This window comes from Papilio machaon, chromosome 6 (assembly GCF_912999745.1).
Source record: "Papilio machaon chromosome 6, ilPapMach1.1, whole genome shotgun sequence".
Taxonomy (NCBI): Eukaryota; Metazoa; Arthropoda; class Insecta; order Lepidoptera; family Papilionidae; genus Papilio; species Papilio machaon.
This window is the reverse complement of record NC_059991.1, coordinates 4,261,811-4,279,204: the sequence shown is the minus strand read 5'-3', so window position 1 is coordinate 4,279,204 and position 17,394 is coordinate 4,261,811. Positions and strand designations below refer to the sequence as shown.

The window sequence follows — 17,394 nt, the reverse complement described above, 5'->3', positions numbered from 1 at the left end:
TCAATTATCTATCAAAGATAGGGTTTCGTGTTCCATGGATTTTGATAGCAGTTTTCAAAAATAGCTGTAAAGGTTTACATTTTTTGGTTTAACATATAACTTTTTTAATATTATATATTATAATATTAACAAAATCGGAAGTGAAAGGATTACTTACAAAATAGTGTTATTTATAAATTATTTTCGGATATATTGAAGTTTGTATTTCAAGGTTTGAGTGTAATTTAAGATAACTCAGACGTATTTTCACGGTTGCTTCCGCCATTGAAAATAATTGAGTACGTTATTGTAGTAGCTGGGACGAATCTTATGTTCCTTCGCACAATTCGATTATGATTGTTTTATTGAGATACGGCCTCCATGAAATGAGATTAAGGTTAGCTGTTTTAACAACTCGATAACCAAAATTATGTTATTTCCGTGTATTATACTTAACAATAACATCTGAGAATTCGTGTTAACTATACTCGGTACTTGAAATTCTCATGTTTATTATCGTTTTGTAGATATATTTATGACTTGGGAAGTCAATTTGTAAAGTGAATTAAACACTTGATATAAAATTTAGGCTCAATTTCCACTTGGCGATTTTGACCTTTGGGTTTTGGAGCGGCCGTTTTTCAATGAAGTCGCGTCAATTCAGTGGTAGCGATCATAGTCGTGCTAGCCGTTAAGTAGAAATACGTAAGAGTTGAACTATATAACAACAACATAACTTATGCTCATAACCCAGAGAGGCAGACAGAGACTTCCTATTGCCACGGTCTTGACACAGCTCCTCCTGACATTGGTTTCAAGTGCTTTTAAATGCGCTAGATGTAAACTTAATCTATAAAATATCAGCACATTCCATTCGTAATTGTTAGATATACGAGTATGTCATAGAGAAAAACTTATTACTTTTTGCATTAATGGTTAACACAAACTGTACAGAGTACCACGTCATCGATTTATCAAACACTCGACTGTCGCGTGCGACTTGAATTTAGAACACGGCTATAAAATTCTTGATGTATTGTGTGTGAATGCACGTAAAATGTACTAAGTTCAATAATTGAACTAGACACGGTCGGGGCGGAATACCGAGCGTGGGAATGGCGTTAGGCGGCATTTACGCGAATGTCGTATTGTCGCTTCTGTTACTTAATTGTAAACGCCACATGAGAGTAATGTAGGTGTATTTTAAGTGCAAAAACCTAGCTTTTTCTAAATCAGTTCCACCTTTCGACGGAATCAAACTTTTCATTTTATTTTGTTTATTCGTTAAAATATAACAAATATCATTGACTTTCTAATGTGTTTATAATTGTGTTGTGACCAAAAAATTAAGGTCGTTGCCAAATCTTGTTAACAAAGCGATGAAGAAAAATCACCAAAGCCTATATTTTACGTGGGTGTTCTAGGCTATTATGTGACTGTGAATATAATTGCGAAACGCCTCGGCCGCCGGAATTTAGTGAGCCACGCACAAAAAGTAAACAAAATCGTAACACAGTCCACTGTTACGTACATTGGTTTGTCACCTATTACAAAAAAAAATTGTGACACAGTTTCAAATACGACATGGAAAAACGGTGTTTGCAAAAACTTAAGTTGTGAAAAGTTTTGTAAAATACTTTAGTTTATGTCAGTCACAGATTCTTTACCTATAAATATAATTTACGCTTGATACGAAATATTGTACTAAAATGTGCAATGCTAACCCGGGTTCTGTCAGATGTCATTGAACAGGAAATCGTGAAACGAGATCTTATCTTATTTTATGCCTTAAAATTGATATAAAGGTTGTTGTCACTTGAGTTCGTTGATGTCTTTTAGTTTAAATTCTGTAACAGGTAAATGATTATGATTTATCGTTAATGTCTTTTATACATAGTTATTTGAATGTAACGTGTATTTTGCGTAAAATATAATGTAATTATTACTTAAACTTTATTATGGTACAGACTTCAATGTTCAAATGTTAAAATGCGGCAAAAAAACTTGTTTTTTTATTCAATTTAAACATGAAATATAAATTTTTTCATATAATAAATATTATATATTTGCTAACAGCGGCCATGGTTTTGAGTAAAATGTGTTTTGAAATTCACAAACATAATCAGTAAATCACTAGTTTGCCGTAATTATGTAGACATGCAACGGTTGCGCCGTTTGCCGCCAAATTACTATGACTACTACTACCATTGCCACATTTGGTAATTTTATTTATACACAGAATTATGATTGAATGTAAATTAATATTTTGTTGACTTAATCAATGAACATTTAATTTTCGAAATTTTTATTAGTCGTCTTTTTATTTGATTTAAAGGATTCTGGTAATCTTACTATATAATTATTTGAACCACTTTGTGTCGTGGAATGGAAGTGTTGCGTTCTACTGTTTCTTTTTTCCTGATATTAGTATTGTAGTGTTTTAATTACACGTGAGTTTGATACAATTATCGTTTGCCTCATTAAAGCTGTTTCAAAACACTTTGTTTCTTACGCATTCCGGTCTGGAAATAGTTGGTTTAGTCGTATATCAGTTGATCTATTCCACCTTGTTTTGAAACAACCACGCCCTGTTGTTAAAAATGGTAAGATTTTTATAAAACACTAGATACGTAAATTTAATTTTTTGGATAGTGCATATTAATTTTGTAAATTACTTTTGATTTTTAAATTAAGGAATAGTTTAGTGAGTCAAATAATGACAAGTATTTAAATCTTTCAAATAATGTCATAGTCAAGATACGGTACAACATTAAAATAATCTTAATTTTTCAGATTAATATCGTTTAGGCATAACGTACCGTCGATCATTATTTTTTGATAGATAAAGTGCAAAGTACTAGTAAAGTTTAATTAAACAGCAGTGAAAACATTCTAGTGCACGACTTCCCGTAGCAAAAATTTCACCGCAGCCAGTCACGGTTTTTTTACTCTGTAATTTTTTCATTTTTTGTGGCAGCTGGCGGAAGTTTGTCGCGACACGATACCGTGATTAGAATCGTTTATAGTTATTAGTGTAAATGATTTTAATTAACGTTATGTAAAAAATGACTGAATACACTTAGATAAAATACCAGGAGAATATAATTCCAAAGCGTGATCAATAACTATTTTATTTTGCAATACTCTATGATGACTTTATTTTCTTCTCATGAAGTACTTTCTTGTGTATGCTAGTTCTTTATGGTTATTTTTTTAATTCTATAGTGAACCTACAACATTTAAAAGAAATGTTGTTATAATAAACCATAATAATATAAACATAATCATTCACGATGCCTTTGTTAACAATGAATGTAAATTGTTATCTTGTAATTTATGCGCATAATTAAAATTATAAATATCTCACGGTCAAAGTATTAAATTGTCAATTGTATACAATGAGCGGAAATCAAATGTACTTAGTATGAATATTACAAGAAGACCCGTTAAATACAATGCTAATGTCAATCTATAACCTAGCATTCTGTCCGTTTTTTTTATTTTACAATTTTTGGCAAGCCATAAAATAAATGTACATACTAGTAGTGAAATAAAAAAAAAATCATGATTCATGATTCATGACCTTCAAATCCAAAAACCTTGAATCGCGGAAGTTAAAACCTAAATTCTTTCGATTTCGATAAAACTAGCTTCTTATAAAGTTTTGATAATTTAAGTCGTTCATATTTCTGCTGTAAAAGAATACCATATGTTCAGGGTTCGATATCTCTAATTGATTTTTTAGCTCGGACAGTTACCAAAATTCTTCTATTAACGAAATATTGTTAATACTTTTTTGGGATCATTATAAGGTTGTTTGAAAAATAATATAATGTCTTTGGATATCGTATTCCAAAAAAAAAACTTAACTTGTAATATTAGCAAAATATTAGTCTTAATTGAAGAATAATAGTGGCGCGATGTAAGATCGCCTGCATCGCTCGTAACTACGTGGAATGCGGTATTTTGAAAGTGATACGTGCAAGGTTAAAGGTGCAATAAGCAGACTAGCAACCATATCGAGCCTGATATCCGTTGTACACTTCGTCATATAATGTTTCACATTCTCTACTACTGCGCTAGCCACCAACAAAAACTAAATACCATTTGCTACATACCTGTCTGTTTTAACTGATGTAATTCATGCTTTAATGCCAATTCACATTGAGTTAATCTTTTGTATTTTGAAAGGTAAAATAATATAGCATACTAGCTGTCGCCCGCGACTCCGTCCGCGCGCAGTTAATAAAACTAAATGGGGGGGGGGGGGGGAGGGTATGAAAAATAGATGCTGGCCGATTCTCAGACCTACTCAACATGCTCACAAAATTTCATGAGAATCGGTCAACCCGTTTCGGAGGAGTTTAACCACAAACACCGCGACACGAGAATCTAATATATAAAATTCTCGTGTCACGGGTTTCGAACTTGAACTCCTCCGAAACGGCTTGACCGATTCTCATGAAATTTTGTGAGCATATTCAGTAGGTGTGAGAATCGGCCAACATCTATTTTTCATAACCCCCCCCCCCCATTTAGGTTTTATTTTAACTGCGCGCGGACGGAGTCGCGGGCGACAGCTAGTTTTATATATAAGATTATAATGATATTGATGTAACCGTTAAAACTTTTGGTTTTAGGTTTTTTTTTCAAATATAAATATTTGGATAAATACTAATGTCAGATACTAACATTTTATTGAATGTCACAAAGAGGTCGTTTAAGCGTTTCAGTTCTTGGTACAGCTGCGTCATAGGAGAAGGCCATCAAATGAATAAGGACAATGAATAGTGTCAGTTGATAAATGTCATTTGACGGTCGTAAAGTTGATGTAGAAAGTTAAGGAGACACCATTGAGTCGCCACGAAGTCGTGACCAGTTGATGTCGATACCTAATCACTTGGTCATTCGTTCAATCAGACGACGCTGCGCAATGCGACACCTCGCCTGATGTCTCGCTTGTGTCACTGTTAGTTAACTTACTACGTAATACTATTTTCACACGAGGGTAGAATAGTTAGCTCAGTAGGAAAGAACTGTACAGCTATTGGTTAAACTCATTCGATTTAGTGTGTTAGAAGACTGTCTACACTTATGTCTCAGAGTACCGTCTTCGTGAAAAATTATATAAGCCGTCTTACATTGGACAATGATAGCAGGTTGAAGAATATTATTAAATAAAATCTAGTAAGAGTTGCAATTTGAATTTTTGTTGTTATTTAATTTTACGTAAGAAAATTATTGTGTTCTGTATTTTTGATAGTGAAATTGTGAATATGACGTAATTCTGGCATCTTCTCGAAAAGCTTTTATATGCATTAAATACAAAAATATTAAACTTCCGTTTATGTGAGATTTATTTTGGTACCAACAGTATCCTGTCTACTCATTAGTTTATCTTAAACTTGGTCAGAAATCTTTAGAGACATTGATATCAATAACGAGAAGTGTTAATTAAAGAAAATAAAATCTTTTGAATTTTAGTTTTATATGTTCTGTTGTACATTTTGAAGTATTTTAGATATTAATACTGTTATTATAACGGGTCAAGCGAAACTCTATTTTAAATTGAATTTAAGATTTAAGTCAATTGTCGTAGCTTTAATAGAAAAATGTTGCTTAACACAACAGTTTCGTATTTCATCTGTAAGAATATTTCACAGGGAAAAACTGTAGAACAAAAACTTAAGTATTGGATAACTGAAAATATTATAAAATTAAATAATTCAGAAGAATCTTTCCATGTAATTGGAGAGTTTGAATTACTCAATAATTCTAGCAACGTTGATCGATTCATATTATAAAATTGCATACTGAAATTTTCATGTCGTGCAGAGTTTGCCAAAATATTAAATTACTGTGAATAATGAATGAAGTTCCTTTGATATTTAACAACTAATCCCCATAAAAATTAAGACTCCTTTGCCAGCTCATAATTTAAAGGAGTTACTTGTTAAGTTGATAGTTACCTTTGAATAACATTAAAGCCTCTAAAACTTTTTTTTAAAACAATTAAGTATAAGCAATTACATCCACTGAACTTCATAAGTCTTTAACTTTATTCTTAACAAACTGCCGCACATTCGAAAGTGTTATTCTAATGTGACATTAAAAAACTACCTACACATTTTGTGGAGTCCGAGACCTAAAATAAAACGAAGAGCATGAGTTATGTTAGCGCCAACGTTCGCAAATAACTCCAAGTAAAGCTTAGTGTAAAATGAGCTTATTTGTTAAGGCATTGGGGACCCAATTACAATGCGATTGCATGCGTATGGTATGCAGCGTCACCGGTTGAGTATTTACACATGGCTGGGTCGACGACCCGCGCATCTCTGGCTCGCGTGAGCCACAGCCGTGATTACTTATCGTTAGTTATTAATAGCGGCTACTATATGCTATAACGCATCGTACATATAGCAGGTAACTTGCAATAATTAGCACCGTTTCCCGAACACGACTTGATAATTAGTTCCATCAGAGTTTTGTTAATGCGAACGATAAATTATATTTGCGTTTTGTTTTTCAATCATGTATATTTTATAATCAGACAGCATTGCTTTATTTACTTTATTAAGTTATTGATTACTTAACAAACTAACTTGGAAATTTATTCATCAGACATTTTCTAAATGATCATTTCTCACTATCTGAATATTGTTTCAGACATTAATTTACTTTGAATTAAAGGTTATGTAACACAACAAACTGGCCGTTTATTTAGTGCAAAAGAATTAACAAAAGCGATTTGATTCAATAATACATCGTGTCACCTACATATAAGATATTGAAAAGAAAGTAAGACATTGGCTTTTAAGATGTTGCTGGGGTAAATTGGGTCAACGTGTAGAGTGGCACGTATTACACGTAATGCAAGTTGCCTCACCGGGCTTGCGTCAGCTGCACGCCGCGGCGCATCGTAGTGTCTTCCACGCGATTCCGCGACCTTATAAGCTACACCAGTGGCTTCCAAACTGTGAACCACTATTAATGATTATTAAGATTTTTTTGTAAAGAATAATCCGGAATAAAAGAATACCTTACATGACGAGTAAAATTATCACATAAAGATGCCAGAAGATTTGTACCAAAAAAATCAAATCGAACATAAACAGTTTTTAAAAAAGGAACGAATTAAAACAAAAGAGTGCGATTTTTAAATGCCAATGAATGTATAATTTGCGAATTTCAGTCATACTGGGTTCTATGAAATGTAAATTATAGAAAAATATTCAAATGTGAAATATTTTAATGAGAATACGAACATAATGATAACGAAGTATCAGTCCGTTTATATTTCATGTTTTTATATCTGTGTTTTTAACTATTTTGATAAAATAGAATATACCGAATAAAAACTTTGAGAAGCATTGAACTAGACGCTTAAAAATTTTGTGCATAAGTTGCAGCGGGGTCATTGAAGGTCTTCTGATAACGTTGAATTCCTGTTCGTAAATCTTGCTTATTACTTAAGTTTGTAGCAACAGGTAAAACATTGTTCTCAGCCAAGATTTCTCTTTCCGTTTTTTGTCGTACTAAATTAATTCAAATTTTCAAATATATCATGATGTTTTTTAAGCACTCCAAGCACAGTCATTACTCGAACATTGAAGTCGATGACCTTATTCATAGGATCATTTCTATAGTAAGTTCTTCACGAGAACATTGCAGTCGTGTGGTTAAAATTGATAGTTGTTAATTATTTCATATTTCTTTTCAAGTACATGTAAATCTTAACAGAAATAGTAATTCGCCATGATTTGTTTCAGTAATCAAAAATCTGCTATAATTAGTAAACTCTATGTTTACTAATTATAAGATTTTTTATCTTTTTATCTTGGAACGTTTAAATTACTTTAGATTTCATTATATTTATTAAATAAAAAATAGATGAACAATTGTTAAGATATTCATAATTATTAAGACATACAAACGATTCGGTCACTGACGAGACATCTATATTGCAATAATAAAGTACATTGTGTTTAAACTTTATAAAAAGCAACAGGTCTCGCCCTGACCTTTGACAACTTTCCATGTGTACATTTGTGACGGGTTATTTGTGATTAGATGCGTGCGATTACATCTGAAGGTCGTTATGCATCAAACTCATCATACGCCGCATTGTCAGAGACCGACGTGTCAGTAGACTGCTAAGTAACCTGTCGAAACACTTCATTATCCAATTGCCGCGCGAAGGGAACGGATTGCACTACTAGATTGGATGTATAGATGTTATGACTGTTATTACAAAATAACACGTGTAACAAAGTTTTGTTTTCTTTTGTTTTTTTAAAATATTCTTATGCAGAAATACAATTAGAATCTTTGTATGGGGAGATAAAGTGCTTGATAATCTTTAATCTTGTATAATTATGAACCGTACAGTCTCATTAAAAAATAAGTTTTAATGTTATTTGTTATTTTATAATGTTCTGTTATAAACGTATATATAGATGTTTTTTCAAACGTTCATTGGTAACGTACAACAAATGATTTGTTTGCGAATTTGATAAGAATCAAAATAGAGCGTTCTTAATTACGAAATTAAAGTTTGTAAAACAAAAAAGGATTGATCGAGGCTTTAAATATGGAGAACTAACTCACTAATATAAAAAAATGTTATTTATACAAACGTATGTTAAACTTTGCAAGATAAAGGCACAGTTCAAGGTTATAGTTTGAATATTTCAAGACGCGCAAACAAGTGAATGTGAGATAACTTAATTGAATGACATTTCGTATAGTTTTATAGGAAATTTCAAAATGATTTTTTTTTCCGTGGCCTCTACAGTGTCGCACTGGGTTACAGCGTAAGTTGTTGAAATTTCGAAATAAAGTAAAATAGGGAAAATAATATGACAATAAAAGTTGACTATCAAATGGTTTTCTCTTCTCATATATTATTTTCTGGACTTGTTATTCATCGAGTTATAAGAACTAAGCTTATAAAAAAAATTTAGTGACAATCATAGTCTTCAGAAAATAAAAAAGAGCTTAACTTGATGTTAAGATTGAGGTTGTAAGCTTGTGTAAGCACACTTTATAGATATTTCTGTTAATATTTGATATTCTGGTGGTACCCGGATTTAGCAATAGAGTTCTAATTTCTAAACCAAAACTCAAGGTTATTTTAATATTTGACAGCGACAAGAGTCTGCGTACAGTGGGGTCTTTGGAAAGTGTTCATTGAAGCGAATCGCTAGTGCGAGTTAGTTGCACCACCGCCTAAAGGTCGTCTGAGAATCGATTACATATATTCGGTATCAATTTAATAATCGGCTTAACTTATGACACATTTTATGTAAAGAATCGTTAACCTAATTGCCGATTTTATTCGATTATTTCACCTTCGCATGATAATAATGTTCTTAGTTATCATGAGGGTAGATATCAATTTGGCAAAAACTCATCGTTTCATTAATGTGTATTGCAAATGTGGGAATTTATTACGAACGTTAACGTAATATTATATCATTGATATTATTATAATAAAGTGGATCATAATAATTTATGACATCTATCGAGTATTGGATCGCGTGTCTAAAGTATCAAAGAAACATTTCTTACACCGTTTTGGAACTGAAAGAAAAAGTTAATTTGCTTTTTTAAAACAACAGGTCTTTAGATTCTACAATGTTCAAACAATAGTTTCATTACATCATATGAACGAAAAATAAAAAAAAGTAACGATATGTTTTGTGCAATTGTATCGGCAGTGAAAACTTATCGTTATATTATGAATATTCATAAGAAGTGTAAGTAACAATTCACTCGGGCTTTCCACTGCATAGAACGGAAACGGTCATGCTTCCTCTACCATAAAAATAAATAATAAACAAAAAGAAGTATAAATAAACATGGAGCTTCATTAATTCATTAAACATTAGGAATAATGCTTTTTTTATATTATAAGGAAAGCATGACGCCGTTTGTATTCGCCGAAAAAGATCCTTCCTGTCCCTCCGCCAAATCCACTTCCCTTTCCCATCATTTAATTTTAAGCATAGGGTGAGAAGGGAACGTGGACTAAAATTAGGCCTTGACACACAAACTCATCAGTCGAAACGCGGAATTGCTTCCACTTTAAACATGTGTTCTGTGTGTCTGTCTTCACATTATGCGTATGAAAGTATATCACTAAAGTTTGAATTATTTTAAGATTAGTTATAACGTAATTAAGAATTGATAATTTAAGAGCATTGTTAGTCTACTTGCGTAACCGTGATTATGTCAACAGGCAATTGTATGCAGTTTTATTATTATTAGATTACACGATTATAATAATACTATCTACTACTTAGTTCTAATTCAAATGTTACCAACGTATTATAAATAAATAAATGAATAATATCTGAAGATAAATCTGACTAAATTTTATTTCGATAAACATCATAGTAAGTCGCTTTCATTAATAGTTTTCCTCAAACTGAGGTCCTTACTTTGTTTGTGACTGTCGCTTATTGCATAGCAAATCGGATAGGTGAAAGCCATATGTTAGTAATTTGTAGGGAAATGACGATACGTGTTTTAATAAGATTTGCTTTTGATACTAAGTGGTAGTACATTAGTATATCTAATATATAAAATTCTCGTGTCACAGTTTTCGTTGCCATAGTCCTCCGAAACGGCTTGAACGATTCTCATGAAAATTTGTGAGCATATTCAGTAGGTCTGAGAATCGGCCAACATCTATTTTTCATACCCCCCCCCCATTTTTTAACTGCGCGCGGACGGAGTCGCGGGCGACAGCTAGTCATTACTATATTATATCACTAGTTACGTCTTCGTAAGTATTCAACCGCTCTTGTCTCATGGTAACATATAAACAAAATTAAAAAATATATTAAAAACAAAACAATTAAAAATATACATCTAAATATCTGAAATGTCAATCGCCGGGTTTTCTAGAATGTTTTTTTTTGTATTCAGATTTATTTTAATTGAACCAGTTTAATTTTATATGTGCATAAATTAATCCAGACAGGATATTGTTTTATTAACGGCTTTATTCCAAAAGATTTTGTTTTATAAAAATGAATTTACTGAAAAAACTAAATTAGAGATTGTTTTGCTTCGTTATTCATTTTATAATTTTTTTCCTATGAATAATTTTCTATGAAATCATCACTAAGGATTGCCCTCTATGAGTATTAAATGATTATGTGACAGTAGGTTATGTTGCATACAATTAGTTTCCATTATATATTTAATTGCTTATTGAAAGGCGGAGTCGGCGTCGTCTGGTCATTTGACCTTCAATCAACTTTACATAACTCTTTGTAATCATGACCGCTGGCTTTCCTTGTAAGAACAACTAAAACACGTTTACAAAATCAACAAACTGCTACTAGACACGACACTTAATAATAGTCGTCTGTTATTTCAGATTGTAGCTGTTGCTGTAATCGTTATATTATTTGATACGCTATACCATTTTTTTTTGTATAAGATAAGGGGGCAAATGAGCAGCAGGAACACCGAGGTGTTCAACGACGCAAATGGACAATCTATAATACCAGAGGAGCCGCAGATGCGTTGCCGATTTGAGAAAATGTTACATGTTTTAATTTTGTAAAAACTCCCTACTAATATGATATGTAAATACGAATGTATAAATGGAAGTTTGTTAGAAAGTTGCAGACCGGCCCAACGGATCTCAATGAATTTGGCATGTAGAACACAGTCTAACAGAATTCCGCGAACAGCCGCCGGACAACGGTAGTATTCATTAAATTGGAGTGTCTGTCTGCATGTAATAACGAAAAAAAACTGGTACACATGATGTTTTTACGTTGCTGATAACAAAAAACCGATTTTTTAAATGTTTGCCTGTCTCTCTGTACGTATGTCCGCAAGGACGCATTTGTTCCGGTTTAACTCCAGAAAGTTTAGACCGATTTTAACAGGTCTTTGATGGTGAAGATAGCTGATGCACGCGGGCATATTTTAGGCTACTGTTTTAAATCCGCGTTGACATAAATGATACATAAATATAGTGTTCTCGTTACGTTCGGATTCACATATTTTCTGCTTAACGTATGCCAAATAATCGTAGAATGTTAAGTAATACAGCTCGCCAACTTGTTACCTAATAGACATTTTTTCTGAAATAATAATCATTAACGTAAACAATTAAACTGAAATTGGGAAAATAGGATTAAAATATTCGAAAAAGTTTATTAATGGAATATACATGTGTACAGTACTTATACTTAGTGCTATAAAGTTATTCTTCAAACATAAAAGTATGAGTGAAAAAAAAATTATATCTGCCACGTTTCATAAAACTTTTTGAATCCAAAATGTCATTCAAATGTTTTGAACGCAAATTAAAATGTAAGGAACCTAACCCTTGACTGTCTAATTGTCAGGCTTCGTAGAGCGCTTATCCACTGAGCTATAAATCTCTTAGTGATATAAATTGCCTAACGTATTTGTGCAAGTATGGTGCACAGAAATATTAAATTTTCTCTATCTTTAGCAAGGCTACACGTGTCTGCAACAACTGAAACCAGTTCCAAGTGAACTGAATACAGCTTGTCCATAGCAATCAGTAGGCAATCGACTAGCCCCTTGACCAGTCCCCGCCGCCGGGGCCCGTAAACAACTTTCGTCACACGATTTGTAAACTGACCACCGTGAGAAATACAACCAATAAATATTACGAGTACATTTTGTACATTTTAAAATTTATCACACATTTGTGTATGTAGAAATGCAATATGCAGTATCAGCTACTGTCCGTTTCATTTGACCGACGTTTGCGAAGATAACATTTGCGAACGGATGTGAGATATTTGTAGGCAGATGGCCAAGTCTATAATTTGTTTATAATTTATTTTATTAAGAAAAATTACTTACGTCCAATCGTGTATAACATCCAATAACTTCAGCATATGACAACTTTTATTTAATCAAACGTGTAAAACTTTTGAAACGTCACCAATATTCACGTGTAAAGTTATAAACACTTTTTATTTTATTAATCTTGAAGTTTAGAAAAACACTGGCAACCGACGAAAGAAAAAAATTACAAGCGTTATACGTTCTGCCGCGCAGTTAGAGTTGGCAAAACTGACGTACGCAGCGCGCAGGCGCCGCCAAGGTATTGTTAAAAGTTACTTTTACTTGCGCGCGCGCCTCTAGAGACCTCGCTGTCATTGCCCGCGAAAGAGAAAAACAGAGTCGTCTCTTTTCAACGGTGGCTACGTTAGAAAAATTATAAACGTTGTACACCAAAATGTTTGTGCAAGATTAAAAGGAAATTTTATAGCTATGCTAAGTACCGGTCACGGTTCATTGAAATTTTAGGCGAGTATTGCCTTACTTCCTCGCGTGGAGCTGCAAGCACAACTTATACCTTCGTCATTGCGCTTCTAAGTAAATCTTCATATGTATATGTTCTATTATATCGTTTTATCGTAAAAATCACTGAATTCAGAAAAAATATGTCCTTATTTCAATAAATACAAACAATACCATATTTGTAAAAATTTATATTAACACATTTTAGTAAATTCTACAAATAAAATAGCAATTTTAGTTGAATTCGTAACAAATTAAAGTTTGATTGTTGAATGGTATTTATTAGTTTTTATAACAAAGTTATATAATAAAAATGAAGTAAAATTCCTTGAGCGTAGCCCAATAAAGATGCTACAGAACCATAGATAGGTAGTGATTTATTTAACGACACCAGTCTTATAACTTTATTAATTACATTTCAAACGCGTAAAATGCAGCACTGACACGACCTCAGCGTCACCAGATCGTGAGTCGCTCGTTCCGGCTGATAGGTTTATTTTTGACCATAACCTTTTATTTGGATTTTCCGCTATCGCAATTGAAAATGTATCCAATTCCAATAAACATTTGGTCATGATTCACAGAAGAAACCTAAAGGTTTCACAGTTTCCACATTGATGATGACGTATTTAGCCAGTATACTTTTGTATCTGGTTTATAGAACATTTAACTTTGAATTTAAATAATTTTGTAAGTGTAAACTCTACATTTATTTTTATCTTTTACAGCATTTATCTTTTCATTATCTTAAAATCAAAGTGAACCTTTCTTTTGTTTCAATGTATAAGCTAAGTTTATAAATATATACTAAAAATCAGAAGGTTTTATAAATTAAAAGATTCAAAATTTCACATTTTCTTCAATTTGTTCCATCTACTTATCTCTTGACTCACGGCCGTGATTGTTTTAAGTTTTTTTAATTTAATTACTTTTATATAAAAAGGTAGAGTTACTTACCCATCGAAGAATATTTCGCACTTCTTTTTCCGAATTACAATTAAGGTTTCTTCGTATTGCAGTATACAGGTGTAGTGTTTTTACAGTAGAAATAATTCTCTATTTATTTAAATTTCTTTTTTTTTTCATATCCATTTCTTTTGTCTATTAACACAAAGGCTTTTGTGACCCTGCTGATTGTTGGGGCTTTAATGAGTGGACTTTTGAATTCATACAAATGTATATTATGCATCCTTGTAACATATGAAATATTTTTTTCTATACATGTCAATTATACATCGAGATATGAATCAAAATAATACCTATTGTCAAATAAAATGATCCAATCTGAGAAATATGTCATAGTTAGAAAATAATAGAGTAAAATTTTCATAATATCTTATAAGAATTCAATTGTTACTAGGTTGAATTCAAATTATTTAATGTTTATGTAAACGTATAATAAAAATGAAATAAATAGGATATTTCATATTATTCATTAGATTAAAAATATCAACAGAACAGAATAATTAAAAAAACTAGCACGTGGCATTTTTCGATAACATCACCGCTAACATCAGGTGGGATGATTTATCACTCATCAGCTCACTATACGTCCCCAATGAGGAGCTCGCTGACCCAATGCGGGTTGACTTCACACATATCTTTGAATTTCTTCTCAGATATGTGCAGGTTGCATGTTTTTCTTCACCGTAAGAAATAATGGTTATTGCCATATAAAATCAAACAACTACACAAATATTTTCCACAAGTTGAATTTAGTTACAAAAATATATATATATTTTAAGATGAAACTTAATTTTATTTAATCGTCTTATATGGACTGCCATATTTTCGGTGTACGTTTGATCCATTTAAGGATAATAGCGTTAGCAATAAAGATAAGCGAGGTGGATTGTAAGATAACTTAGTTGCCAAATGGTACAGAAAATTTCACGATTTTATTCTAAAATCGTACATACGCTCGGAAAGTTGATAATCATCTTGTTTTTTTTTGACCACGATATTTGATGCTCCATTATTTCTGTGAAGTACAGTACACTTCATAGCGTCCCAAGGTAGCAAAGCGTATTTATTATTATTATTCTAGGTCCAATAATAATACTTGGCAGAAGCAATACTCTTGTCATTACTAAAGTTCTCAGTTCTGTAATAGTATATTAGATCAAAATAAAAAGTAAACCTTTCGCCTTCTTATATCTCTAAAATAACTAACCTCGATTAATTCGAAACGAACATTTGTTTGCGCTAAAGATTGATCGAAGCAATATGTAACAGGATATGACTATAATAAATGCGCTAGGAAAATAAAAAAACAATTTTATTTATTACTTATATTAGGTCCTTACATATGAAATTGGCGTTTTTCGTACTGGCCACTTTAATCACGAATTTCTCCTCTTTGGTAAGGAATTCCAAATTCAAATTTGTACAGCTATAGACTCATGTATTTGTGGTTCGATGACCGTCATTCATTTGTTTTTTTTCTTCTGTTTTTTTATGTTTGCGTCACTCATTTTACAAAATGTAAAACTTAAAATATCGCATTATTTACGAGTACGAGTTCCGCCGTGGCACTAGTGCTGCGGAAACGACTCGAAGGGTGAATGATGTGTATGGCGGTCGTGTTGCAAAAGAAAACACAGTTCGTTTTTGGTTCCAACGTTTTCGTTCTGGAAATTTCGATCTGCAGAACAAGCCCCGTGGACGGCCTGAGACTCAAGTTGATAATGAAGAGTTGAAGGCTATTGTGGAAGCGGATCCATCGCAAACCACGTCCGAGTTAGCTGCAGGCTGCGATGTTAGTGATAAAACTGTTTTAATTCACTTGAAGCAAATTGGGAAGATTAAAAAGCTTGAAAGGTGGGTATCTCACGAATTGACTGAAGCAAACCGGCAAACGCGCGTCGACTGTTGCGTTACATTACTAAACCGGCACAATAATGAAGGTATTTTAAACCGAATCATTACCTGTGATGAAAAATGGGTTCTTTACGATAATCGGAAGCGCTCAGCGCAATGGTTGGATCCTGGCCAGCCAGCCAAATCCTGCCCCAAGCGAAAATTAACCCCAAAAAAGTTACTTGTAAGCGTTTGGTGGACTAGTGCCGGTATTGTTCATTACAGTTTTCTCAAATCTGGCCAGACTATTACGACTGATGTCTATTGTCAGCAATTGCAAACCATGATGGAAAAGCTAGCGGCTAAACAACCTAGGCTGGTCAATCGCTCCACGCCACTGCTGCTTCACGACAACGCTAGACCACACGCTGCGCAACAGACGGCTACTAAATTAGAAGAGCTTCAATTGGAAAGTCTAAGACATCCTCCGTACTCCCCGGACCTTGCTCCAACAGATTACCATTTTTTTCGAAATTTGGATAACTTCTTGCAAGGGAAAAAATTCAACTCGGATGGGGCAGTCCAAATCGCCTTCAAAGATTTTATTGATTCCCGTCCGACTGGTTTTTTTAGTAAAGGGATCAATGAACTACCTATGAGATGGCAAAAGTGCATAGAAAATAATGGTTCATACTTTGATTAATTAAATATATTATATTAAAAAATATTCGACTTTTTGTTCCTCCCATACAAAACGCCAATTTCATATGTAAGGACCTAATATTATTTATTTATAACATACGGCTATGTTCATCTTATAATCGGACTTCGAAAAGTTTCTCTAAAGCAGAATCGTCTCTAATGATGAGCAAACAAAACAGTTTTACAAGGTGAAATGTTATAATACACCTGTCGCACGTGACTCTGGGCGCGCGGAATTAAAAAAATCTTAATCACTAGTTTATGTATTGTTCCAGACAATGTTCTACATCTGTGCCAAATTTCATCGAGATCCGATAAGCCGTTTTGAAGATAGGTAGTAACAAAAATTAATCCATTCATCCATCTAACTCTAAACGTTCGTATTTATAATATTAAATAAGATATTAGTAAGTTGCATCAAGATTTTTTTTTAGTTGAATTTATAGTATGGGTTAAATCATTGATTTACTTACTTACTCGCCACATTCAAGCATGGGGACGTAAAAATAAATATAATATTATTTCGGTTCTCGATTCAACCTAATGATTTTCGAATGACGTCATAGTCTGATGTATCTTAATGGAGTAGTACGAGTACGCGTTGCT

General features: G+C 32.7%; 1 protein-coding gene across 1 annotated transcript in view; it reads right to left on the bottom strand.

Annotated features, from left to right (window-relative positions):
- Positions 1-13,074, bottom strand: part of LOC106715041 (mucin-5AC) — a 38,172-nt gene extending 25,098 nt beyond the window's left edge. Inside the window, exon 1 of the mRNA XM_014508236.2 lies at positions 12,844-13,074. The gene's annotated coding sequence lies outside the window, so the exon portion shown is untranslated. The remainder of the gene's footprint in view (positions 1-12,843) is intronic.
- Between the last annotated feature and the right edge of the window lie 4,320 nt (positions 13,075-17,394).